General features: G+C 48.4%; 1 long non-coding RNA gene across 1 annotated transcript; it reads right to left on the bottom strand.

Moving 5' to 3' along the window:
* On the bottom strand, positions 1–27,481 carry LOC142559525 (uncharacterized). Its single transcript, XR_012823144.1, has 3 exons — positions 27,345–27,481; positions 10,154–10,245; positions 1–119 (listed from the first exon to the last, which is right to left on the bottom strand). It is a non-coding gene; the product is annotated as an uncharacterized LOC142559525 (long non-coding RNA).

The following is a 27,481-nucleotide window of genomic DNA, read 5'->3' as shown; positions in this document are numbered from 1 at the left end:
GAGCCTACATAGGTCGCTACATGAGCCGGGGAATCGACGCATGAGTCGGTGCTGCGCACTTGGCGTTTTCGTACCAGATAGTGTTTAGCGGTATTCGCTAACGATACACAGAGCACTAGCTGCAAACAAGAAAAAAGAATGAAAAGACAGTGACAAGCTAAGCTTAGTTCCTTCAGTCACGGGGCAAACATTTGCACGTTTGAAAAAAGAAACCACTGACGTTGAGCTCCAGTTCAACTCAACCCCTTTGTTTACAAAATTTAACTCCAGTTTACTTTAGACTATACAAGTTATTTCTTCACAAGACAACTTTACTGAAGGCCCCATCAGGTTTCACGGAATGTTTGAGAAAAGTCGGACGAGCCAAGTTCAGTCAGCAGAGCTGAAGGAATTGCTTTTACGTCCTTCCCACTAACCTGCAACGAACAATTAATCTTGCATGTAGCTTAAGCGAGTGATCCAAATCTATCTTATTAAAAAGCACGCGACACCACTGAGAGCAAAATAAACCAAAACTTAATGTCTGTGTAATCACGAGGACTCACTAAAACGCACGAACGATCATCTTACAAACATGACTCTTTCAATGGCGTCTGCAGTACGTTGGAGTAAAATTGTGCAAGTCTGACACTTCTTTGCGAAGGTGTATCGTAATCTGTGGCTGATCTTGACCTGCCATCACTTCACGTAGCTTCGCTTACCGTGCGTAGTTTTTTCCCGTTAACTAGCCCCTCATGATGACATTGCCCAGCTATACGTTGCTGTCGGTGCACGCACGACTGTTGCGACTGCTAGGGTTTGCACGAATTCTCGAAGCTTTTTTTATGGTGACGAAGTCCCGTCCCGCCACACGGGTTCACTGTGTGGTTGCGAACAAATGCGCTACCTGTCAACCATACAGCAGTCACGGCAATCATCCAGAAGTAATGCATGACCACCTAAGAGGCGAAATATTTTGCCAGTGCAATGCCATTGTCACAGTGGTAAGCTGTAAGGTATTAGAAACCAGGGTTCTTATCCTCAGCACATTCAATGCGAATCAAAGTGCCCAATGACCTGGGCGGCTACAAAAAGAATAGAGCAAATCTTTTGCGGCTCAGGGGGATGACGTCGCCTTTCGGAGTCCTAAGCTTAATAGAATGACTCTGCCGAATCTGACCGTACACATAGCGATGTGAGTCAAACATATCCTTTGCTTCCAAACACAGGGTGTTGTGGGTTTGACATTAGCACAGCACGTCGTTTCGAGTGACCTGGTACCTGACATTCCGATACAATAGATTCGTGTGACCACTTCACGCTGTGTTGTCTAATGTTCAGCTTAACCGACCAAGCAGTGCTGCTCGCAGCTGGCCGACTCCATGTTCGTTCTAACCGTTTCTCGCCATACCAGAGCCTACGTCTCGCAGCCACAACAACAATAGCTCGCCCGTATACCACTAACCAAACCAGCGCGCACGGGAGGCAGACGGTGGTGTGAGTCATCCCGACTCCGCGCGGAAAGGATTTTCATCGTGAACCTCGCGAAAGGGGCAGTTGCGCATCTTCTCTGCCCCCCACCTCCTTCCCAACCACTCGAACTGCTTGTTGCGTAAACCAGTTTGCCTTCTTTCCGCCTGGTTCATATACTACGCGAAGGCCACACCACCACCACTACCATCACCCGTGCGTTGTTGTTCCTAGCGCGGCCGCGCAACATCCCCTAGGCCTACTTGCCGTCCGTCTTGACGCAACCGCGGTGGACCCCCTCCGAGACACGGCGGCAATGTGCGCTCCGCGGGGTCATCTTCGCGCAGTCCAGCGCGCGCACGCGCGCATACACACGCACGAACACTCCACGCGATGCGAGGGCGGCTGGACACAGGTGCGGCCCGCCGCGGGAAGTCCCGTGCGGCCACCGTTGCCCGCACGCCCACGCGCGCACTTCGTTCGCCTCCCCCTCCTCTTCTCCGCCTTTCCAGCCTCCTCTTGAAGCGGCAGCGGGGAGCGTCGTGTGTGCGTGCTTCCGCGCGGTGCAGTCCGATTCGCGTCGCGTTTTGGGGCGAGCGCGGCGGTGCGGAGGGCCAAGCTGCGGCAGGGCCGTGTTGCGGTAATCAGAAGAGGAAGAAGAAGAAACCTTGCTAACGCCGAAAGAGAACGCGAAAGAAAAAAAAAAGAGGCGGCTGTTTTTCGTTGGCTTTTAGAGAGTTCGCTTGTGGCACATAGTAGGGACAATATGGACGAGCGTCTGCCGAAAACTTGTCTGGTCCAGGTCCGGTGGAGATTTATGGCTGAAGCGCGTACGAGGAAATGTATATGCCGCGAGAAGTGCGGAAACGCATTGCTCTGGGAGGGTTCGCCTTTGTTCAGGGGAGGTCACAAGCATCGTCCTGCGCGAGCAGTAACGCCTTTTCGTCGTGCCTTGTGTTTCGCCCGTTTGTTTGCTTACTCGTTTTGCTTATCCTCTCGGCCTCACAACGTGGCATGGGTGCAAGTCGTCTTGCTCGGTTCCCGCTCACGCATTGCAGCCGCGCTGAAGAACATGCCACCGTTAACGTATAGGGGCAGAACAAATACATTACCGTTTCTTTTGCTTTAGTGTGAGGCTTGTACACAGACAGGGTGCGGGTCCCGCACTGTGTGTTCCACAGGAAGCGGCAACACCAGGCGTGAGTGAAGAGTGATGTCGTTGCCCAAGCGCCGCTCTTTCGGTCTTGGTCCCCTTGAAGAATGCGTCAGTCTTCCTTCGGGAAGTCTAACTCGAATGGCTTCGCACAACTGGACCTACGCGATAACAACCTTCATCCCCGAACAGCGTAGTCTCGTTTACAGCCTCGGCTCTCCCCAGCTCCAACTGAGAACTCCGCATCGGCGCAGGTCTATCTGTTAACTATATGTACATCAGTCAACTAGAGCTCTGAACCCCTTCTCGAGCATTTCAATTGAGCCTCACTCTCACGCTTGGCTGTATACATGCCCCGAGAAACCCAACACCGAGCTGATCCGAGCTTATGTCCTGTTTCGTCACACAGTCACGTGGTGTCTGGGATATGTGAGGAAGGTGTAATTACGAAAACTTCAACTAATGCGCGTGGAACAGAAATTGGTAGCCTTAGACACTGTTGTCCTCGTCAGCCTTACACACTGTTGCCCGAGCATCAAGCTCATCTTGCGCTAGATCTCTCCTGGCTATTTGTGAGGCTGCACGAGGTTCATGTGAAGGGTAGTGCAATTTAGCAAGGATCATGTTGCAAGATCACTGGTCATGACGACAGGTGTCTTGATTTGGGCTTTGACGAGTTCCCCCCGCGGTCACATTTACAGTAAGCTCTCGCTAGAAGCTGCAACGTACTTTGCTTGCTGTCGTTCAATTTGATCCAGTCTTTGCTCTCGTGTCAACGATGCTTGTACGCCAGTTTTTTTTTTTTTTTAACCTGCCCGCAGGAATAACGTTCCCTAGTTAGAATCTTAAGCATCTACGATTGTTCGTTTCAGCGCGCTAAGGCAAAGCTACAAAATTTCCACAGTGGCACACACAGCTGAGCTTTATTGCAATATAATTGCGCACCAATAACGACAGTGAAATCGCAGTATAGCTATCTTTAGAGTCAAATAGCCCCAGACACTTTGGACGCTTCTTTTTTCCTCAAGCGCTACGAGCACTTGCAAGCAGCAGATGGTCCCCCTAAGGCACGCTAGCGCTGATGATCGCATCGCTAGAATAAACAGAGCCTCAATCTGGAAGATCGTTCACTTGATTCGCAGCTCGACCATTGTTGCAAACTTCTCTTCCATTTGATCCACTTAGCTTCGATCTCTTTTTTGGATTACCAGTGATGAATGGCGCTTGCTAAATCTTATCGCAAGCTCAGCACCAGCGCGGTACAATGAGATTTTAGAAGACCAAGAAATCAATCAGTTCGAGAGGCTTCTTTCGAAACCAGGTTGACGGCGCTTACAAATTGTTGATCCATAAAAGAGTTAGTAGGCGTTCCTGAGCGCTATGCTGAGAGTAATAGATCGATGAAGAAAAATAAAACGAACCTAAAGAAGACCACCGCAAGCCCATGCAACACGTAAATGTGAACGGACAGTGACTGAGCTTCAACGCTATTCTGTTTAATTTCGGTTGTCACAGACCCACTCGACGTGCTGTGCTAATACGTGTTTGTCGAGACGTACAATGCGTATACTTGAACCTTCTGTTCGCAGTGCGCGAGTGCGATCAGCTGAACGTTGTACACATTTTATTTTATTATTCTGTTTGTTTTCTTGAGCCTACCTAACCCCGCCTGTGATGTGTTATAGTACGACTAGGCGAAAAGTAGTATAGCCAGCATCACGCATAATGCCTGCACACACGTAAGAATAATAATATATCACAACATGCGGCGCCCACTGCCTTGTATGTACATTACTTATGTTACGACATTATCGTCACGTTTGATGTGATATGTCTGAGCTCTAGCGTAAACGAAGAGCGTTATAAACTGCTCCATGTCGTATTCCTTGAATGCGCTTCGTTTTTGAAAAGGAAGGGTATCTCACGACTACGCTGTTCACGAACGCGAAATAGAAAAGTTTGCTATAGGCCCCCGAACAGTTTTCGTTCATTATTTATTTGTATCGCTAAATTTTGCAAATAACTAACTCATTCCTTTGAAAACAAATATAGTTGCGCAAGTTCATCGCGACCAAGGAGGCTAACCCTGCGGCATCGCGGGACGGTACCTCCCTTTCTCCGGCCACTATAAGCTAAGCAGGAAGCTTGCAGACCGTGAGATGAAGCTGAATTAATGAATCACTACACGCGCCCGGAAAAGCGACGGAAAGTATTAACCAAATAGGTTCCGAGGGACCCCTTCCCTTGGAGCGCGCATGCAGCTCGCTCCAATTCGACGATTCCGAGAAATCTCATTTTGTTAACACTTTGTTACAGCAAGGCTTCGCTACAGCGAAGAACGGTGGCACAATTCCAAGTGTGTTCCCTTGCCCAGCGCTCATCTGTTATAATGCACGACAGGTATAACGAATGACACATGTAATAGGTGACCATTTCAAATTATGTGCGATGACAAATGAGAGTTGTGCAACTGTAGTCTGTCGAAACAGTTAACTCACAGCTCAGTGGTGGTCTGTGCCAGGCTTTTCCTCTTTATTTCTTTTTTTTCTGCGCGCAATATTTGTTACGAAATCACGGTGATTCACTGCCCTTACCTGGAACCTCAGCTCCACAGTACTAAATTCATTGTGGGGCTTCTTTCTTTTCTCTTTCGAGTAGGCTTGCGCCTTAATGAAGAAGTCGCTTAATTCCTCATTCGGAACTCGTCCGTACTGCACTGCGAGAAGTGCACCGACTCGTCCACTTAATTCCGCAGCCACTCACCTCCTGGTCTTCGAAACGCCGCAGCGATATCTTTACGCACGGCCTGCGCAACCGTGAAGCACTGAGAGCAAAAATAAAAGTAAGAATAAGACGAAGAACAAGTAGAAGAATTCAACGAGTGATGCGAGGAATAGCCAGCGAGAGCGGAGTAGTTCTACACCGGTGCGCTTCCTCGCCCGCCTAAAGCTGCCCGCAGAGCAAGCGGTAGGCAAGGAACACGAAAGAAAAGAAAGAGAGAGAGAGAACGAGGAGCGTCCAGAGGATGGCGTGGGTGTACCGGCGATTAGCCGGACCTCGCCTCTGGACCGGCTGACCGGCGGCTGCTGCGCCTGCTACGGCCTGGCAATAAAGCGACCGCGCGCTAATTGAAATATGCAAATGGCACACCCCCTTTTCCCTCTCTCACCACACGCCGTCTACACACTCCCTTCCTCGCTGAGCCTGGAGCGAGCGCACCTGCATCATCGCCTGTTCGTATGCCCTCCGAGCTGGCGTACCCCTTCGCAGGCGCACTCTTTCGGCACATTTTGTTCTTGCTTAGGGTGAACTGTACCTCGGCGTCTGCATAGGAAAAAAGTAAAAGAAATATCGAGACCCCCCGTGGCTCGGACGAGGGGGCGGGGGGGGGGGGGCGTGAGTAGTTAGTAACCGGGCAATTTTGTTTCTTGACCCCGCGCACTCCTGCCAGACGATGACCGTGCATTACCGAACTACGCTGCCGCGCTGTGGTTTACCGCGAGAGTTGTGGTAGCGAAAGGGGTCCTCCTTTTCGGAAGGCGTGAGCGCGCATTGGTGTGGCGGTCAAGTGGTTTGCCACAACGAACGGCCGTGGCGGTTGCTCAAGGCGCGGCTCCCTGCTATTGAGAAAGGCGGTAGCCGCCGGACTAATTGAAGTAGCGCGAGTACGTCTGATGCCGCACAACGTTAACGAACATCCCTGTAAGTACAGTGCGTAGTGATCAGCTCGGTTTCAAATTAATTAGGCGGCGGAGTGGAAACACGTGGGCCACGCTCCGTTTCGAATTACTGCGTTCGAATATGGACTCGAGTTCCCGAGCTCTGCGTGACGCATCCACACGCACGCGTGCATCTGAGAATATTGACCTCCTGATTGGCTGCTGCCTCCATTTCTAGCTTCATTTCCTGGGCCAGGTTATACTCAGAACAGAGGCAGCAGTGTATAACTGACATTTAGGGATACCGCTGAGGGTGCCCGCACCTTGAAGTTCATGTTTAGGAACATGCGATCATGATGTAAAAAAATATGTGGCCCAAGTAATCCATTTAGAAAGTGACGCCTTTATTCATCTTGAGGTTCTTGGTACTTCGGGTGGTTCGACCTATTCCGGGTCAGCGGCCCAATACTGCACGTCGCCTACATGGGCGTAGCACTGAACAGCTCCCGAAGACTTTCAACTGCATGGGGATTATTTGTGCGCCTTTCTCCGCAGTCATGTTAGCGCTCTTATTACACTAAGTGAAAAAGTATTAACGAAAGAGTCAGGACAGGCTGGCAACTGCCTGCGGAAAAAGACATAACACCCGCCATTAGAAAGGAAGTCGCGATCACTGAATCCTACAATCACCACGATCAAAGACGCGGTGAGTTCGCGCTCGCGCGCGGAGGCCTCGTAGGTGCATTACGAAGGTCACTGTTGATGAAGCACTGGTTTATTTGGGCTGCACGCTTGCTTGAACCGCTGAAGAACGAAAGCTATGTCATCGTTCTATTCTCGGTCGTCGTGAAGTGAAACCCCTTGTGACCAGTGCGCAACTGAGCCAGCCGCCTGCACCTTCTTGAGCCGAAGAAAATGTTTTCACCTTTCAGATACTCGTACACCCATTCACTGTTCAATTCAATGCGACACCTTCGACACTCCTAATAATCTTATATTATGGTCGACCTATCACGTGTGCGAAGCATTCAAACGGGCTTCCCCACGTCAATATAATTGCACTCTTCTCCGAATCGATGCCACCTCCTTCTCCACAAGCTGACACAAAATGATAGAAGCAGAAACCGAACGTCAAGACGACGTCACGCTTTTACCCGAGCTGTCGCCAAGGGTGGGAAAAAGGGAAAGACAGGCTCCGGAAGAAGACGTCGACGACGACAGGACCGCCAGATGTTATTTAAGGCCGCGCTGCCCAACCTGTCAATAAGACCGCTCGAGATTCAGATGAGAGTCACATCGCATGTACCAATGAAGTGAATACAATCTTTTCCACTCTTTTTCATGCTCACTATGCCCGGCTTCGTAGTCGTTTCCTGAGTCCTGGGGTGAAGGCACACCTCACCCGGTCGAGATTATATCTATCTCGCGAGTGCGCTTGTGGACACTGAGGTAGACAAAAGTATGCGTTTACGGACGTTGTAGACAAAAACAAGGCTTGTTTTGCTTTATTTGCTTTTTTTGAATTTCGAATGACATGTTACTCTGTCTTTGCTTTCTGGCAAAGCCTCCTCGCGAGCCGTACACGAAGCCAAGTTGCTTCCGCTCTTACAAATTGTCTCCAGTTATCCTCGCGTTCTCTTTCCATTCACCTTGTCAACTCTGTACACAAGTGTATCTACCAGTATGTGCGCGCCAGCCTTTCCTGTTTTCGGAAAGAAAATCCCCGGTTTTAAAAAGCGCACGCTTGCGATCTGCGCCAATTCTAAAGCAGCCTTCTAGAATGTAAAATCACTTTATTGCACGGACACGCGCTACTACTGCGCGGAGACGACAAGAGCAGGAAAAACATTTCGATAGAGTAGCCGCTGAGTCTTGCGAAAGATTCGCACATCGTACAAGGTCGCTGCAGTGCAACGCGGGCAGGGCCGGTGCCGTAAAGCGACGAGCTCTGCCCACGCACCCGAATACCCCGGGGCGAATCTCTCCTTGCCTTGGCCACCAACGCGGCCGACCGCGAGCTCTGGTGCGCGCTGGGTGCCCTCTACAAACGCACGTCTGGTGCATCTTGCGGCGTTCAGAACGGCAACGTCTGTCTCGCTTCGTCCGCGTGTGATGCGACAGAAAGTAACTATCTTCACTTAACTATTAGGTAACTATTAAACAACTATTAAGCCTCAGATGAAACAACACGAGGGCAAACAAGGCTCACGTGGAATGAGGCCAAATCGATATTTGCAATGCGAAGCCTGTATTCTGTTTCACAATTACGTGCCGCAGAAGTGCTAGGTATACGAGCGGCGCAACTAATCAGCACCGTCATCGTGAGAATGAACGTGCCCCTGGGCGTGCAGCGTGTGAGCGTCCACTGTCCAGCCTCAAGCGCATTCACGAGTGTTAACGCGTGGACTTCGAGACCTTTACCGCGCGGGCATTGAAGGTCTCGGAGGGCACGGTCAGGGCAAGCTACATGTTTGTAAGCAAACGGACGTAGCATATAGGCAAAAGGAGCAGGTGAATACGTCGTCAACTCATCGCTCTTCCTCGCTCCTAACAGCAAACTTAGCAAAGAAGGTTTTGAAATTTTTACTATATGCGTCTATAAATCTTGTCTGCGCTATGCGTATCCACTCCAGTCAGCATTGCCGTCCCGTTTCTTTTTCTCGCACACAATGTGACGATGGTGCCGCGGCGTCTTCATGACGTCACGCTCGGCAGCTGCCCTTCCTGCGCCACGTCACTGTGACACGTGGGTACGAAAACAAGTTTCCTTAGCTGACTGCTTCGAAAACGAAGGGCGCTAGACGCACGACCATGCGGGCACCGGGCACACTCGCGGCCCCGCGGCGTCCACGACAAGCGCTAAGCAGAAGTAGGCGGCGTGTATCACAAAGACGCACGGGTCGTTCAACGAACCGTGCAATAACCGAAAACGACGGCGCGCTCATCGCGGAGCAGCAGTGGTAGGAGCGGGGAGGGGTGGGTAAAGATAATGAAATGAAAGGCTCGACACGCTTGCGAGCACCACCACCACCAGCACGTGTACACGGGGCCTGCTCGAATTAGCGACGAGCGTGCCGCGAAAACCTAAAGTGGTTGTGTGTGCGCGCGCGTCTTCTCGCGTGGTTCGCGATCAGGGTTCCTCCTCCTTGGGCGCTCTTGTTCCGCGTTGCTGGATCCGCGGCCTCATGCGGCGTATATAGAGCCGTCATGCCTCGTCTTCCGCCCGCGCAGAGAATATTGCGCGCGCGCTGTACGCCGACGCAGATTAGTTGGAGCTACGTGACGATGTAAAGGCCCCTCCCCTCGTTTTATTTTTTTTTTTTTTTGCCGTCTTGTATTGCTTAAGCAGGCGTAGCAGAACTGCAGAAGAATGGCCGACCTGTAGAACACGGATGCGATGCACCTGAAAGACGATGTGATGCGATGCGGTTCGCCAGTTGTCGCATTCGTGTAAACGCGGCTAGTAGCAAGCACTCTGCAAGTCCGTGCTCTCGCCATAAATCCGCATGTGTGGCGCGAGTGTCATAGACGCATGGACCAGAGACGCCCGTGCAAGCTGCGTCTTCAGTCAACGTTTCGTGAGCAACTTGGCGACGTTTAACACCGTCGAGTTATCGCCTATTCACAAACGTGCGTGCAAGTTGAACAGTGGCGACGACCACCGATTTTCCTTTCGAACTAAATTGCCCATTCTGGCTAGTTCCGTTCAAAATTTCTTTTATGGCAACATACAAATCAAAACTGGACCGTCGGGTTCGTAGCTGGGTCCGTAACACGAGCCGATCTCGGAAGCATGTATGAAAAGCGTGGGCGGGCGGATCTTATTACCACTGCACGATATGTGATTTTGCAAAAAGAGAAATAGAGAGAGAGAAAAAAACTGTGTACAAACCATCGACGACGGATAACATTTTTGCCGTGACCATGGTTGAAATGCGTTCTACATCCTTGCAACACCAAAACAATATGCCAACTAAGATATTCCTGTAGAAATAAGTGTGAAACGAAAAAAAAAAACATCCTCGTCAGGCAACCACTCAACTGGTTATCATATTGACCACAAATAAAGACGGGGACAGCGCAAGAGAACACATAAACAACACGGGCGTAAACAACATACCGCCCGTGTTGTTTATGTGCTCTCTCTCGCTGTCCCCGTCTTTATTTGCGGTCAATATGATATGCAGTAAACACCAACTAGGCCAAACTGAAGCTCTTCTGAAGCACTCAACTGGCTTCAGCAAAATCTGTAGCGTTTAAATGAGATAGCCAAATTCTAACGCGTCGTCACAGCATAACGCTATTTAGTATAAAAGCATTCAAAGGTCTCACAATGGCCGCGAAAAGACAGTAAATTTCAAGGAATTGTCGTGCCACGTTTACGACACCACAACTATGTGCAGAAAAAAAAAGTCTCGCAGTTCTCCAAACTACATCTATTACGACCTCTAAAAAAATCGTCTTAGTTTGTTAGCGCAGATCTTCAGAAATACATTTTCTTACCGGATTTTTCACAAGTCCTATTTGCAAGCCGTTTGCGTATACGCTTCAGTGGTGCACAAAATGATAACCTTGTCCTGTTGCTATTGCAAGGTTACAAATTGAAAGCTTGATTCATAAGATGTTACAACAACCCTTATTAGACATATTTCACGGCTTAAGTAGTAATGCGAATGGCCCGAGGTAAATATTGCTCAGAGCAGCAGTGAGATAACGTTGAGTTCGAGTTCTACACTAAGCACGTACGACTCTCGCAGCTGGTGGCCTACGGGTGCCTTGGACATTATAGGTCTGCATGGCTATTTTCCTGCTTATTCTTACTGTCGACAGCGAGTTACAGGGTCGCTTCTCGAGGGACGGGGAGTAGACTCTGAGGCGCGCGCGTGAATGACGCCTCATTTGATTACAAGGCGTACGCCGTAGTTCACGTGAAGTTGCGCACTCGAGGTACATTCGCAAAACGAGCACCGACGAGAAACATGTCAACCGAAACTGACATGACTGCGCGCGCTACAAGGGTCGCCAAACTGAAGGTAAACGAAACTATTTGCAGTAAGAGATAATAAAATGAAAAGGAGCGAAAGCTGTCTGCGTGCAGATGCCGATGAAAGCAACGTCGCCGGCACGAGGCATCGCAAGCTCCGAGATCCTAAGGTGAGAGTATACGTCAAGCTGCGGCATGCGATGAGGAGACGATGAATGGGAAATTCCCCGATTCTGCTGAAGATGCTGCTGCTACTGATGATGATTATTATGATGATGGTGATGATTATGATGATGGCCTCAAGCTAAGGCTCGATGCCGCCAAGTCGAGTGTCCAAGAATAGTGCGGCGCAGGAAAAAGATGCGATGAGTATATATTTAACGCTCAATAAATGAAACGACGAACTGCAGAAAACAAGCCGTTTGATTTAACAGTCGAATGTAGGTGATATTATTTCTCTGTTTCATTTAAAAGGAGCGACAAATAAATAAAAAGCAGGTATGTGAGTCAACCTACCAAATTGAGAAAGAAAGAAACAAAAAGAACAATAATGTTAGCAATCCAGCCCGCGGGAATGATAAAGTTTTGTGCGGCATTGCATACGTTACCGTGCGTTATGTCCCAGGTGGGATCTTCCTAAAGATAACAGCACAGGATTATTCAAGCATATGCAAATGTGGTGCAGTTGAATCGACAAAATACTGTGTCCTCCTTTGTCTTCGTATTCCTGAAGTTTCATTCTTACAGCTCTAGAATTTATATATATATATATATATATATATATATATATATATATATATACATATATATATATATATATATTTTTTTTTTTTTAAACGACAGGTCGATGCCTCAAACAGCCAAGCACAATCGTAAAACGCCCCACGATCTTATCCGAAAACTTCGTTACCGCAGCCACCAATTGTAAACACCGATGCCCGAAAAACGACTCAAGGAACAAGGCGCGATATTGTGCGATTTCTCCAAGTAGACGCATAGCGACATGTTTTCCTTAAGAACGAGTAATGCGGTTATAGTCGCATCTGTCCACATCTCACCCGAAATCTTCACACCCCGATTGAAACCGTATTCGAACACTTCATTTTTGCACGCTTTCCGTTAATGGAACGTACCACTTATCGTCCCCATGGCGCTAATAATTGTACATGAAAGGAAACAAGTGCGAGACTATTTACAGATTGCATTCACAAGGGCAGCGTATCTCGTGTAGTGTTGCGTTTCGCCTGCGACACGTGGTTTTGCCGGCGCGACTGCGGCGGGGCGGCAGACATTTTGGCCTGATCGTCGTCGCCGCAACGCTCCCCGCCAGGTGTTTCCAGGCGCGACTGCGGCGATGCGACCGCAAAGGATCACCCTCTCCTTCCAGTCATTGTGCCCGAACCAGGCGATGCGAAAGCAGGGATCACCCTCTCATTACAGTCATTGTGCCCGACCGGCAGTGCTACGACATTGTGCTACGACATTGTGCTACGACAGCGCTACGACATTGTACGTTCACGTGCTCGTCTATTGAGGGGTTCCTTCTTGCCCTCAACTGCGAGAGTATAAAGACAGCTGCCCCCGGACGCCAAAAGGAGGGCTCCGATTTCTTCTGTTGAGTAAAGTGCTCTCCCGTCTCTCTACTTCGGTCAACCTGACCGCCAACTCTTTGCAATGTTAAAATAAACAAGTTGTTTTGTTGTTACCAGTCGACTCATGCTTTGCCGGGACCTTCGGATGCTTCCAGTTGTACCCCAGGCCGCCAGGCCAACGCTACCCTTGGGGCTTGCGACCCAGGTACAGCCACGGGCGTCAGCGCCGAGTTCCCAACAACCGATCGCGCCAGCGGTGCGATCCAAACAGTAGCCAGTATACAGCGTCGCCAGTACCGCTCGCGCTAAAGGTCTTCGTCGTCTTCGTTGCGCAGAAATGTATCTGCCATCGCCTGCGACTGTCCTGCAGATATCGATGTATGCAGATAAACACGGAACTTCCGCTGCAAGCACTGTTCAGTCAGAAAGTAAAGCGCAAGCCGGTAACCGGAGTAAGCCAGCCTACAGAGCGGTGCTTGCCGTGCCTATGTGCACCTTTGCGCGGCCAACGATAGAACGAGAGACTCGATCCATTCGTTACAATCGATGAGGAGCTGCGTTAGCCTAGTTCGCGCTACGAGACGCGCCTCAAGTACGTTTCTTCGTCGCGACAGCGAGCCGTTAGAAACAGGTCTCAGCGATTCGCGACAAGCGAACGCAGCAGTTATCGACGTCGAAAACACCGTCGTCTTTGGAGCGAACGAAAAAAAAAAAAAACGAACTACGACGAAAATGCAGCTTGTAGCTGGCAAGCCTTTCCGCAGATAGTGAGTACACGCAGCAGCGCGGTTGCCCAACGTGAACGGGCCTGCGGCGATGCCGACCTGGCGTACTACGTGCCAGGTACCGGCGCAGTTTTTTCTGAATGAACCAGCCGTCTCTCTCCTTCTCGTTTTCTCTCTCTTCCGTACGCCTGAATCGCTGGGCAGGGAAGGCGCCGTTGCGCTTTCGAGAGCAGCGCACGCGCTCCAAGCCCTCACCATCTACCCCCGGGGAGTGCAGAGCGGGCCGGCACGGCGCAGGAAGGTTAGGCCACGTCGGAAGCGGTCGGGGTGGCAGCTATCTCTCTCCTGCTCTCCTGCTCGTTCATTATTATATTTTTTTCTGTGTGTTCAATATCGTTCGGAGTCCTGTCCGGACCGGTGGGTTCTGCCTCTTTTATCATCTGTCTTTTTCTTTTTCTTCTTCTTTTCTCTCGGTCGCTTTTCTGCTATGTTTCCCATTTTCTTGTCTCTTGGCTGCCTTGACTCTAAGCAGTGCGGAGAAGCTCGCCGTTTCCGCCTTGATGTCATGCGGGAAAGCTTAACCGCCGAATGCGCACGTTTCGATTTTACGCGCTTCCTTTGACCACTGACAATTTTCACCACGTGCGATTGACAGCTGCACCTCGTAAACGAGTACTTGTGATCCCTAAGGTTAATTATGCGTAGGATCGCGCTTAGTTTCACGCGCTTATGAAATGCCCGGCGCTTTTTTTCACGTAAAATCTCACATTTTTGAGATTCGACACGCACACGCCGTACTTAGGCATAGCGATCGGAAATCTCTGCTGGCTACCTCGTGTACAGCTATATCGGAAAAGAGCATACTTCAAGTCTCATGCTCGGATTGCTTTTTTTTTTTTTGCCTTCGCTATATATGTGAGTAAAAGCTACGAGTTGCGGAGCACCATGTGTAAAACTGTGACGCGCAGTTCATGGAGACAACTGGCGTAGTTCGAGCATTTTTTGAAAGCTATGGCAACCGTAAATGCATGCGTGTAGGCACTCCTACATACCCATGTAGCCAGGGAGAAAAATATTAGAGAATGAACGCGAGTTCCCTGATGTTTAAAGTGTCTGTTTAAAGAACAGGTCTCAGCGACGATGGTTGAGCATTTGGCGACGCCTCCAATGTGCAAAGACTGCGGGGTGAGGTCGGGAGATGCTAGTTGCAGCTAACGCAATGTCCTGCGTGCTTCTTCTTGTCAGTTTTTCCTTTGTTGCGCTTAGGTTTCTCTTGGGTTTCGCAAATTTCGCACAGTACTTTGATACGCTGAGGACGGGAACATTAAGCGCACATCCGCCCGCTATAAAAATATGTATGCAAAGGACTGTCATAAATGCAGAAACTGTCGATGCTTCAGAGAGTCTCCTGTGACAGGTTATCATAGGAACAATTGTTATTTGATGATGCAGTTTCACCTATTTAGCTGAGAGCGCTTTGTCGACAACGCTATCTATATGGATGACCATCTACGCCGAAGCCCATATGAACTTCGGAATAAAGAACGATTCTAGTCTGACCAGCATTACCAGCTAAAGCCTCCTCTTGGGTAACTCGTTCAATCAGTTGGCCGGTAAGATGACAGCCGATGACAGATGACAGCCGTAAGAGACGTTCGTTTTGTAGTTTCAAGGTTATTAGTCAAGATGGAATACTGTGTTATGTTTATGGTTTACGTTTCATCAAACTCTTAGAAATGACCCGAGTTCTGCTTTGCCAGGCCAAGCTTTTTGCTTGACGTATGCATATGCGACACCTAAGAGAATAGACGCGTCATTAATTTGGCATTGAAGTGTTTCAAAATACAGAATGGCACAGAATACATAACAACGCACGCACTTTCCGATGATTCCTCGTTTACTCACAATATTATTAGGATCACGTTATTCCGAGCAAAAAGTGCGCGAAAAAGCGCAGTTTTACAAGCTCCTCTCGTCGATTAGGTGTTTTTCTGCGAAAGCGGGATGGCATGACAGTTATTCAGCGCTTTCCAGATCGTAAACTAGCAGACTCCTGCGGACCGCTTATCGAAAATATTTAACGACCAGTAGAATGAACAGCAGATATGGTCGACATATATTTCGGAACATACCGCTTACCACACCGCCTTCGACTTGCATTCTACAAAGAAACATCAAGTCTGGAAACCGAAAAGATTTTCTAGCTTTCATCGAAGAGTGAAAGTTTAAACCCGATACTCATGAGCCGCAGAGGTCACGCAGCATCTGCATCGCCAGTCACAAATCTACGTGGATGCAATCTGGTGCTTGCCACCCGTGCCATCAGTTTGCGCGAGTGGGCTGGCGGAACGAACTCAAAAGAACCCGCGGTCAACCAATTACCAAGAGGAAAAGAGGCGCACAGCAAACAAGATACCGCCGTAGAGCGTAAAGACACTATGGTATTAGCGAAGAGAGAAAGGAGTCGTGGCGAATGCTCGTATTGCTGTATACGAAAAAAAAATCCTAGAGAGAGACAGTAACGAAGAGGATAAACAACGAACCTTCCTTCGCGAGTAGTTCATCGTCACCGCGCGCCATAAACGAGCACTAGAAGGATAAGCCGTGCCTCGCAGACAAAACAATAACAAGGAGACAAGATGGCGCGCAGACGATCTACCTCTCGTCGTACATATAGCCGACGTCGCTGCCCGGCGGGAAGGAAAGGAACGAAGGAGCTGCGAAAGAGAAGCGTACAAAGTGGAGATAAGAAAGAAAGAAGTCGTCCCTCAAAGACGGAGAAGCAGAAGAAGCCAGCGGCGGCATCCTTCGCGTTCGGAAGCGCCCACGCGTCTCCGTGAGGCGAAAGCGCAACTATCTGCACCGCCGAGAAAAAAGCCGCGGGGCCCTCCGTGGACCCCCCTCGCGGCGCGAGGGAACGCAACAACAGCGCGTCCGTGCCGCGAACGCTCCTCGAAGGCCGCTCACCGACGCCGCGCTGTTGTTGCCGCGCGGCTCCATCGGCCCGTCTCCGCGACTCCCTCTCCCTCCCGCGCCAGCGGCGTGCGCTGCTTATCGCGAGCCTCCGATTTATGTCCCCGACGAGCCGCCGTCCTCCTCACCGGGTCGGTCGGTCCGTCCCGTCCGCCGGTTCTCGCGACACGAGGCCGAGCCACGTCGGCTTCGGTCGCACTCCGCGCGTCCTACACTGGCTGCCCGGCGGAGAGGGACTCCGGCGAAAGCGAGACTCGACGCCGTTGTTGACGGAGGAGATGGGGAGGCGACGGCGATTTGCACTACGCACCTGCGTCCGAAGGGTGCCGGCATACGAGGATGCCGCGCAGCAGCCTGGGATGAGTTACGTGCGCGCTGCCCAACGTTTCGTGTGTCACGGGAGGGGGTTGTGCGAAAACTCTCCGATTCTTCCTTTTCCTTCATTTTCTCTTCGCACGTCCGGCCAGTTAAGACTCATTCGCACGATAACGAAGAAACATTACGTTGTCTCCAACAGTGGGATTTCAGCCAGGTCCTCCTAGCCTTTAGGCCACAGGCGCGCGCAAGAGAACAAGAACCTGACATGTCCTTTCTTCGTGCATGTTACCGACTAGAAACGCTTGTCGCGTGCATCGCATCGCGTAGTCAATAATTTAATTGTAGATATGAGATAGCGCAAGTCTTCTCCACCCTTCCCTAGTGGCAGCTAACGCTCTGATATCCGTACGTACGTGGCATGGGGCTACCTTCGGAATCGGCGATGGTTGGCCGCAGGAAGGATAAGACCTTTTTTTGTCCACGCTGTGGCAGCAGTGGGCTCAAGACCCCAGAAAACTTCCGGTCATGCATTTGTGGCAGTCAAGTTAGTCAAGCGGAAGCATATTGCGCGTAGTTTACTGTAGGCACATATTCTCTATGTGTTTAGATATAAAGAAAGAGCGGCACGTGTCGATCTCATGTACTGGATTTCTTTGTTGCACTCAACAATAAAGTTCACCATGTAGAACATTACGATTTCACAGCAAAACTGATGCCAGCTGGAGAGTTCTGTAAATTTACAGGCTATTGTAACTTGCCTTCCAGAGGGCTTAACCGGAAGTTTTTTGGGAAGCCTGTGTGTAAGCACGAAAAAGGTCTGACAAGGAAACTTATTCACCCGTAGGCACGCTTACAACTGTGGTATGAACGAAAAGTACAATGTAAGGTACAGCACATGTAATGCGCGTTGGCGCAAAGACCACCCATAAAATGACGACGCTTCGAAGTACGGCATCAGCGAGCATGCACGGGAACAGCGCGGCACCGAGCCGGGACAAAGACGGGAAATTCCACATCAACGAGTATACAGATGAGTTCGGATATTTAAATCAGGAGTGAGATGTGAATGACAACACCGACAAAAAAAAAAGCGGGCGAGGGAAAGGAGAGATGAGAGGATATGATTGATGTAAAGCGCTTCCGACAGAGACCTGCGGAAATAACATGAATAAGTCAACACTTCGAAAACTGAAGGTAAACCCGTAACGCAAAAAAAAAAAAGAAAATAGATTATGTCTACGGCTATCGAACTCTCCTCTGCGTCTCGGCGTCGCCGAGCTACCACTGCTTTAAAGAAGAAAAGTCTACAAAGCAAACCAGACTTGCCACAGAAAAAAAAACGTGCCGCCTCTTTGCTCTCTTTCTGCGGCCTGGCGGATCTCTTTTACGTATACGCGACATTTGCGCTCTCATTCCAAAATCCTGCCCGCGCGGCGGGAGGCGGGGGGGGGGGGGGGGGGGGGGAGCTGTATACGCGCAGACGACGTCAGCGATATATACCGAAAGACAAGAGACGAACACGTTCAAAAGTGCGCGCCTGGCTCGAACTTTGCCCGGAAACGGCGGCGTTCACTTGCTTTTTCGTGGGCAAGTTTTTTTTTTTTTTCATTAGGTTAATATTTCTCTTACCGCTCGCGTTCTGCCCCCTTCTTTTGTGCGTGTGTGTGTGTGTGTGTGCGTGTTCTTATTTGCTGTTCCTTCCCCCGTCTTCTCACCTGAGCAAACATTAGGGGAGGGGGGGGGGGACACGCCGGTGTGGCGCCTTCCTTCCTGCCCGGACGCTTGTAGCCCGTGCGTGTGCGGCCAGCGCCACCGGCGACGACGACGACGATGTCGCATGCACGCAGTTCTTTTCTTCGTCTTCTTATTTGTTTTTGCTTATAACAAATCCAATGGGTTGAGCAAAGCAACAACCTGCAAGCTTCCGCTCATAAACACTATTATTTTCGTCCGGGCGTGCTTTGTCGGACACCTATACGAATTCGACATCGCTAAATAATAATATTTGGGGTTTTACGTGCCAAAACCACTTTCTGATTATGAGGCACGCCGTAGTGGAGGAGTCCGGAAATTTTGACCACCTGGGGTTCTTTAACGTGCACCTAAATCTAAGCACACGGGTGTTTTCCCATTTCGGCCCCATCGAAATGCGGCCGCCGTGGCCGGGATGACATCGCTAAAGGCCTTAGCCACTAATAATAATAATAATAATAATAATAATAATAATAATAATAATAATAATAATAATAATAATAATAATAATAATAATAATAATAATACTGATGATGGGGATTATTATTATTATTATTATTATTATTATTATTATTATTATTATTATTATTATTATTATTATTATTATTATTATTATTATTATTATTAAAGAAATGGAAGAAGGAACTCTTTGCGAACGGAACTTTTTATCATCGTCCATTTAGTTTCCCTCGATAATTTTCTGCTCGGCTCCCAGGCTATTGTTTTAGGCTTGCGTAAGCTGCACTGTTCCACTGCAACCGCGCTGAAAATCACATATTCTTTATCATTACGCTTCTCTCTCTGGTGAGTCGTACATATTAAGAGCTTTATACTCACAGGCTGCCCGTGATATGCCGAGTATGAGGGTTACTCATGGGTACGTGGGCACAAAGGTCTATTTTTCAACGAAGTGGCGGACAGTCTCAGCTAAGGCTTGCCTTGCCTTGCTCTCCTTTTCCCTCCTTCCAACGACGGGCTTCCAAGGACGGTCAGGCATCCAACGATGGTCAGATTTCCAACGACCGTCAACGACGGTCATATTTCGAAGGTGCACCCTCTTGACGCCAAATAAAAATCAAGTTTAATATCCTCCGCTGAACTGTAGGACTTAAAGTTTCCTTGGAGCAGGAACGTTTGTGAAATACGAATATACAAAAGCCACATTGACGATACCGCGTTGTCGAGTCCCGCCCATAAATTTATGCACGCATCGATCTGGTAAGGCGATTTCTTCTTTCTGCCACTTTTGCAATGAATTGACAATTGATTACCTACTAGACTGCCGTTGTTTCTCCTCACTGGGTAAAAGGACCTTGCAAATCACACAGTGACAGTTCGGCCTGCAACTAAACTCTGCTGTGCTGTCGTTACACGGGGTTTCTGTGCTGTGTTCTCCCAGAGGGATACATGCATCGCCGTAGAGCAATTCATATGGGAATCAGGTCGTTTAAATTGTTAATCTCGTAGGTCACTTTGCTCTTGACTCATCGTCTCTTCTTCATTCATCGGGATGACTGTTCAAGAACAGATCTCTATGTTCGATTCGCTTTCACTTGGTTATCGCAATTAGAGATTTCTAACTTCATAACTTTCTGAAATACGCCCGATTCTTGGTCGGTAGCAGCAACTGCCTTTAAAGTCGTCATCATCATCATTACTTCTGGACAAGAAAGTAGCTGACGGGTAGCAACAGTGCTCCCTTATAGAACCCCGCACCTGTCAATGCTATCGCTGTGCAGCTGGTCGCACTTGTACACATATATTTTTCCATAAAATCCAGAACTAAATAGTATAAATGTTTAACGTATTGATCAGCAAGTACAAAATCTTGACGTGCTTGATGTCGTATAAATATGTTATTCGCTGGATTTTGGAAATCTGAGAAAAACGGACCATCAAATAGCCGAATATTCTACAAACATCAAAAAAATGAAACTAAATGGTTCAGAAGTAAGCAAAATAATTAGACACAAATCTGTAAAAGAAAGGGGACGGAAAGATTCAAAGAACAAGGAAGCTACCCGAATAGACTATCCATGCGAGAAAGGCAGAGCAAGCGAAACAAGAAAACTTAAGTTGGGTTGGGTTTATGGGCGCAAAAGCTGCTCAGGCTACGCTGCGTCATCCACAAGGTGTTAGGGAGTAAGCGGCAAATGCTGCATTGCTTTGAAGATTATTCAATAAGCCAGTTTCGTCTAAAATGGTTAGAACTTCCGCCAGGGCAACATGTTTACTACTTCATATATAAAGTCAAAGTGGGGTGCAGGGACGTGTGGGATTTTTATAATTCGCGGAAGTGTTTTTTTCCTCTTTGTGTTGTTATATGAGGACACGTAGTTAAAATGTGCATTACTGTCAAACGTCCGTGGCATTTCTTGCATGTTGGTTGTTTTTTTTTTTCGAATAAAATATTGTGCAACAGGTTAGTGCGCCCCTATTCAAAGTCGGCACAGTATAACTTCAATAAACTGTGCCAAGCCAAGCACGGGTTTAGTCAGGTGGTGCCTGTCATTGTGTTAGAGCCCCATTCGTGTCGCCATTTCGACGCCAAAACCTTCTCAATCGTGCCAATGTTGTCTTTGATCGGGGCTACATTTATTTACGCTGAGGTTTTCCGCGCGTCATAAGCGCATTCACGGGCCTTTTCGTTGACTGGTATAGCCCAACGTGGCTTGGTAACCAAAAGAAAGGATAAATGCACGAAGGTTAACCAGAATATAAAATATGGCTTTGCTGCTAATAGACTCAGGAAAGCAAGATGCTGGAAAATAGAGGAAGAGAGAGAGCACAGACACCGCGATGACAGCTGTTATACGTTCTCAGCATACGATCACAGCACAACGTCACAAATTACATCGATATATGCGAGACTAAAACCATTTGTGTTATGCAGGTTTTTTTTATTCTTCGAGAATTCCAACAATGCCTTTGTCGCCCTCTACCACAACGGCTATGAAGGAAGTCGACGTTCCGAAATGGTTCAGTTTCAGTTGTTCAAAGTGCGAACCAGCGTCAGCGATTGCTTGGTCTTGACAATCGTTGTACCCTCCCAGCCGAATGACATACACCAGATTTGCACATTGACACTGGGCGCAGCACCTCGGGAAACACAAACAACAAAAGTGTTGCTGTTTTTTTTTTTTTTTCAGCGATAGCGGACTAGCCTGAAGTCCACACATCCCTGATTCTTTTTCCAGTCAATATCGGCGTCGCCCTCTTACCCAATCGTTTTATTTTTTACCACCCAAAATCATAAGCAGTTTTTTCCTTCCAGCACCCCACACTGTGGAGCCTAAATAATGGGGTTTTACGTGCCAAAACCACTTTATGATTATGAGGCAAGCAAATTTCGACCACCTGCGTTTTTTAACGTGCAACTAAATCTAAGTACACGGGTGTTTTCGGATTTCGCCCCCATCGAAATGCGGCCGCCATGGCCGGGATTTGATCCCGTGACCTGGTGCTCAGAAGCCCAACAACATAGCCACTGAGCAACCACGGCGGGTGCCCCATGGAGATAATCAATAACTTTGGGCAATAGACCGCAGGTCCTTAAGCCCTAAATGTATCCTAGGCCCGTGGTGAACAGAAATATTACGAAGGCGAGCGCTAGTGGCCCGACAGAGATTCCTGGAACGGAGTAATAATGTCCGAAATTATTGCTTGCAGCCTGTATTCCTTCCTGTGCCCGACCGCACGTGAATTTCGGTCGCACGACTTCGTGCTTTATATGTTTAGTGTATCATTATGTGACATCTGCTGCGATTTGTCTTTATTGTATCTACGTGGAGCTGGTTTTACTTCCGCTGTGTTCTACGTGACCTGCTTTGTGAGTGTTCCAAAATATGCGCGAGATGACTTCACGTTCCAATGTGTTTTATGTGACTTCTGTCAACTGTTTTTCAACAAGCAGATTGATAGGCCTAGCTGACATGGACCCCAGTGCGGGTGCACGCCATATGTTCATAATACTTGCACAGCTCATCGTAACCCGGGGCCGCACAAATGCAACGTGATGAGTTAGTCTGTCTGAGAGCACCGTTCTACTACCCTTAAAAGAAGGGAATTAAGATATTTAGAGGCTGCGCAGGACAGTGTTGGATTAGTGGTGCTTTGCGCATGGCACGTGGCGTGTGTTTTTCTTCTGCGTTTCATGCGTTTTCCGGATTAAATTCGCTTGAAGTAAGTTCTCGCATTTCCTGTTACGTTGCTCCCGTGTTCCCTTCAGTTTCGCGCTGCCTTCCATCATGAACGCTTTCTTAGCGCACTTACGTCACATGGCTAACGCTTTTGTTCTTGTTACCTTTCTTTTGTTCAGTGACGGCTTGTTATTTCAATTCAGCATATATTTGTTCTGTGGGAAAATGAGTAGCTGACGTCGCCTGAAGGGGGAAAAAATGATCCAAATATCACGTATTAAAATTATGATAACCTTGCGGAGCATGTTGCCGCAGCGCCATTGATGTCACTCAGTGCTTAAATCCCGCCCACTTAATGGGGCGTCCACAGGACAAGCTCTATATTCCCAGTTAGGCTTGCTTACGTAGTGTTCGACAAAACTATGTGGCCCGCCAGTGTTTATCTCGCCAGATTTAAGAGAGGAACGCGCCTCAATACCTCTGCTCTGCTACCTCTACTCTACACAGTAATGCTGCTATAAGAGTAACCCTGGGTGCAGGTGCCTTAAATACCACAGCTTCAATATTGTGATTGTAATACTGACGATGTGTCCGACCTGCCCGGTGTCGTCGCCGAGCCTGGAAACGGTACAACGCATTTCCACTGCGACGCCGAGTGAAAAAAAAAAAAAAGAAAACGCTATTTAGCCACCGTAAGATATTTGCCGGAGCTTGTGCTTAGCCTTGAAGGCATCGGCGGCTCTTGAAAAGAGGGCCTACCTACTATTTATATAAGCTACGCAGCTTCGTTGGAGTACGCAATCGACAGGATATTAAATTAAATTATGCGGTTTTACGTGTCAAAACCACTTTCTGATTATGAGGCACGCCGTAGTGGAGGACTCCGGAAATTTCGACCACCTGGGGTTCTTTAACGCGCGCCTAAATATAAGTACACGGGTGTTTTCGCATTTCGCTCCCATCGAAATGCGGCCGCCGTGGCCGGGATTCGATCTCGCGACCTCGTGCTCAGCAGCCTAACGCCATAGCAACTGAGCAACCACGGAGGGTAATCGACAGGATATTAAGGCAGCGTAAATATAGGCGCTACACATACGGTGAGGGAATTCCGTGTATTTCAATAAAGAACTCTTCCTCGGTAGCAGACTAGAGCGCACTAGCTCAGATGGACCTCTCTGTCTTTCCTGTAAAATTCTATTCTATTATTCTTCCTCGGTCTGTCTCTGTCGGCGGACACGACATATACCAATTTTGGCAGAAGGATAATATAATATTTGGGGTTTTACGTGCCAAAACCACTTTCTGATTATGAGGCACGCCGTAGTGGAGGACTCCGGAAATTTTGACCACCTGGAGTTCTTTAACGTGCACCTAAATCTAAGCACACGGGTATTTTCGCATTTCGCCCCCACCGAAATGCGGCCGCCATGGGCGGGATTCGATCCCGCGACCTCGTGCTCAGCAGCCCAACACCATAGCCACTGAGCAACCACGGCGGGTTGGCAGAAGGAACGGGTAGTACTAATAAATGATTACCTTAAACTTAAAGAAAGAACTACTTAATATGTGAGATCCAATTTCTTATTCGTTGTTGACAATTTTCAGAAGAAACGAATGTGTGTAATTCGCCACAGCTTTACGCGATTGTGCCACCAACCCGATCCTACGGAACGCTGACCATTTAAGACTCACGAGTATTCACCGGGGAGAAAAAGAATGTCGACGTCTCTCGATTATTTCCAATCTGTGCAAAGTTTCGCATCTCCTTAGGGCGCCACACGGTTGCTGACTTTTTTTTTTAACAGGCACTGTCGTCCTTCGTAATGAGATCATAGTTCTTAAGGGCAGCATCACGAGTCGAAAACTACGTTTTCAGACAGTGCAATGCGAGTCATGTTACACTAAATTGCGAGCTGCAATTGCGCCCTTCTACACTGTAAAATAATTTACGCCCCTAAAAGTGAGAAAGGGTGTAAATCTGTCTATAACGCACACCCCTAGGGTGTCCGTTATATTAAATAACACCCGAAGGGTGTGAGTTATAGACACACTTACACCCTGTCTCACTTTTAAGGGTGTAATTTATTTTACAGTGTAAGAGGACCAATAAACGGACCGTCGGCGAGATATGCCTCAACACGGACGTACAAACGAGCGCGCACATATTTATTTTCGCTGTTATTTTCTTTTTCTTTCCCCAGCTCTGCAAGAAAACCACGCGGCAAGTCCCAAAATGCCAATGTGTATGGAAATGAATACGCCTTCTTACGCCAGAGCCGGACCAGGAAAAGCAAAAGCGAGCCAGAACGGAGCGGATGACTCGGCGTTACACACGCTTCATCCTGGAAAAACAGCGTGGGTGTCGAGAGCCTTCGCATCTCCCGGTTCTCGACACGTGGTGGTATTTAGTCCACCGAGCCACTCGCGATATGCGGTTAATCCGCGAGCATGCGCCCGCCGCCTCGTTAGGTATTCGCAATGTCGCCTTCGTTGCGGCAAGCGATTCCCCTTGCGCGATGTTTTTTTCTTTCTTTCTTCACCGGCTCTTTTTCTTTCTCGTCTTCTTGATTTTTATCAACTCAGAATTATTTTGATGAAGGCAAGTTCGAAGTAAGCGTCCTTAAGTTCGAAGTAAGCGTCGATCTGTTTCAGACACATGGTTATAAATTATGAAAGTTAATTTCCTGAGCACCTCTCGCCTCTCCCGTGAATACTGCGCATGTAAGCAAGCGGTCGCAACAACAGCGTCGTCGCTATTCATTGTCTTTGCTCATCCTCTTTTTCTTTGCATTACTTTGCTAACAAATGTCAGCTATATTTAACCCTTAACCTCCTCTAGCCTAAACTATGGATGTGCATTAGCTAGCGAGGTTGTTACTACATAACACGCAGCCCCTACCCAACTCACTCAAGTAGCCTGCGTAGAGCTTACAACAGTCCACTGGTTCACTGATCCTGTGCAAGCTTATTTTTTATATACAGAAAACGAATCAAAATGGAACACGCATGTATAATGTTGACAGCATAAAACGATCTCAAGTCGGTCAACCTTGTTTCTTGTCATGGCCGAGAGAGGGAGCATGTCTGCCGTGGTACTATAAATTTTTGTGCACTTTGGTAATGGGTCGTACGTTGTTTAAGTGCTGAATTATGTATGCCTAAGTAGCAAAGGGGCAACAGATTGGCCACCCAGGACGAATGTAATTGTTTGATTTCACTCGAAATAAGGTGTCTTATCAGCAATATAAATTATTTGCTTTCATACAAATATTCTCCTTGAAAACGCCTGATGAATAACTGCATAACTTGGCCATTATACATACATATTGTTCTTCTTTTTTTTGCCAGTCATAATGAATTGCACACTCACTGCTTAACCTTCACTTCCTTGCGACGTCGGGTCAACCGCTTATGCACAGCAATTTCATTTACGCATGGCAAGAACTTCAGTCAGCTGAGCACATTTCTCATTTTTCTGCTTCAGTTAAGGGTCTATTTTGTTTGGAAAGTTTGCAAGCAGCAAGCATTCAGTCTCTAACAGGCATCTCTTATGCCACGCTTCGTCTTTGGTGGTTTTATACATCTAAAAAAAGAAGGGCATTTCCTGCATCAAAGTGTTTAAAAGCACATTCTTGAAATTGGCAGAGTAAGTAAAAGTCATGAACAAGCAAATGCTAGCAAGTCAGAAAGCTGTACTCGAAGTCGCAGACGCCTGCTCAGTGGTGAAGATGCGTGACTTGTCGATCTATGCAGCTGTATTCCGCGACAGTTGTGCGTGGGCCGAGTGTTCTTGCAAGCTGCCGCTAGCACAACTGCAGAAACTGCGCCATCGCGCCGAACACAACCAATTATATATAACGATATACGGGGATTCTCGGACGAATCACTTTCGGCGATACTGTCACTTTCGCGGGATGTAGAACGCGGCATGAAGGATGATTCGTTCGGTTTTGCTGAGTCAGCCAATGCAGCGCGCACTGAACGTGATAGACCCAGAATAAGTCCCATGTTGCGACATGATGCGATTCCAACACATTATTCAAATGGTGGCGCATATGAGATGACAGTGCAGTGTTTAGAACAAAGATGGCCGCGCCACTGAAACCCACGCGGTTGAAGAATATAGAATGTGACAGTTCAGCATCGCGTTTCCCCCGTGGTGCGGAAACTTGAACTCACATCTGTAAAAATATACCAGTGTCGTCTCCTGTTGAAAGTAGTTGCCAACCTTGAACTCCTTTCCTCCGCCGAATGGTGGTCAGATGCCAACAGGCCGCGTCCCCCAATCCGAGTGCGTGTGCTAACCGCTCGCGCGGATTCAGTGTGCACCAAATTTTGCGACAATATCCGCACGCGAGCGAACGCGTGCGAAACAGGCGGGCGGGTTGAGCATTTTTCGGCCATAAAACAGGGCTTGCATGTAGGCTTCATATACGGCGGGGTCACTGTCGTGCTGGAACGCTAGTGCTCGCTTTCGAGCGTGTACAGTTAGTAGCTGGACGCTTCATAACTGAACAACAGATCTGAATAGAGTTAACTTCGCTAGCCATAATCGCATGTAAACGAGAAAAGACACCATGGAATCGTTTTGCTTACGTACAGCTGGTAGCTACGGAACAGCGGTGTCAGTGCCATGTTCCTTCCCACGAAGATAAAAAACATTTGCTGGAGTGGTGGGGGAGCTCTTCAAGTGAAGCCAGCGCTGCCATACTGCGGTGGACAGAAAGATTGGCGGCC

The sequence above is a fragment of the Dermacentor variabilis genome, chromosome 10 (assembly GCF_050947875.1).
Source record: "Dermacentor variabilis isolate Ectoservices chromosome 10, ASM5094787v1, whole genome shotgun sequence".
NCBI lineage: Eukaryota > Metazoa > Arthropoda > Arachnida > Ixodida > Ixodidae > Dermacentor > Dermacentor variabilis.
This window is presented reverse-complemented; position numbering and strand designations above follow the sequence as displayed.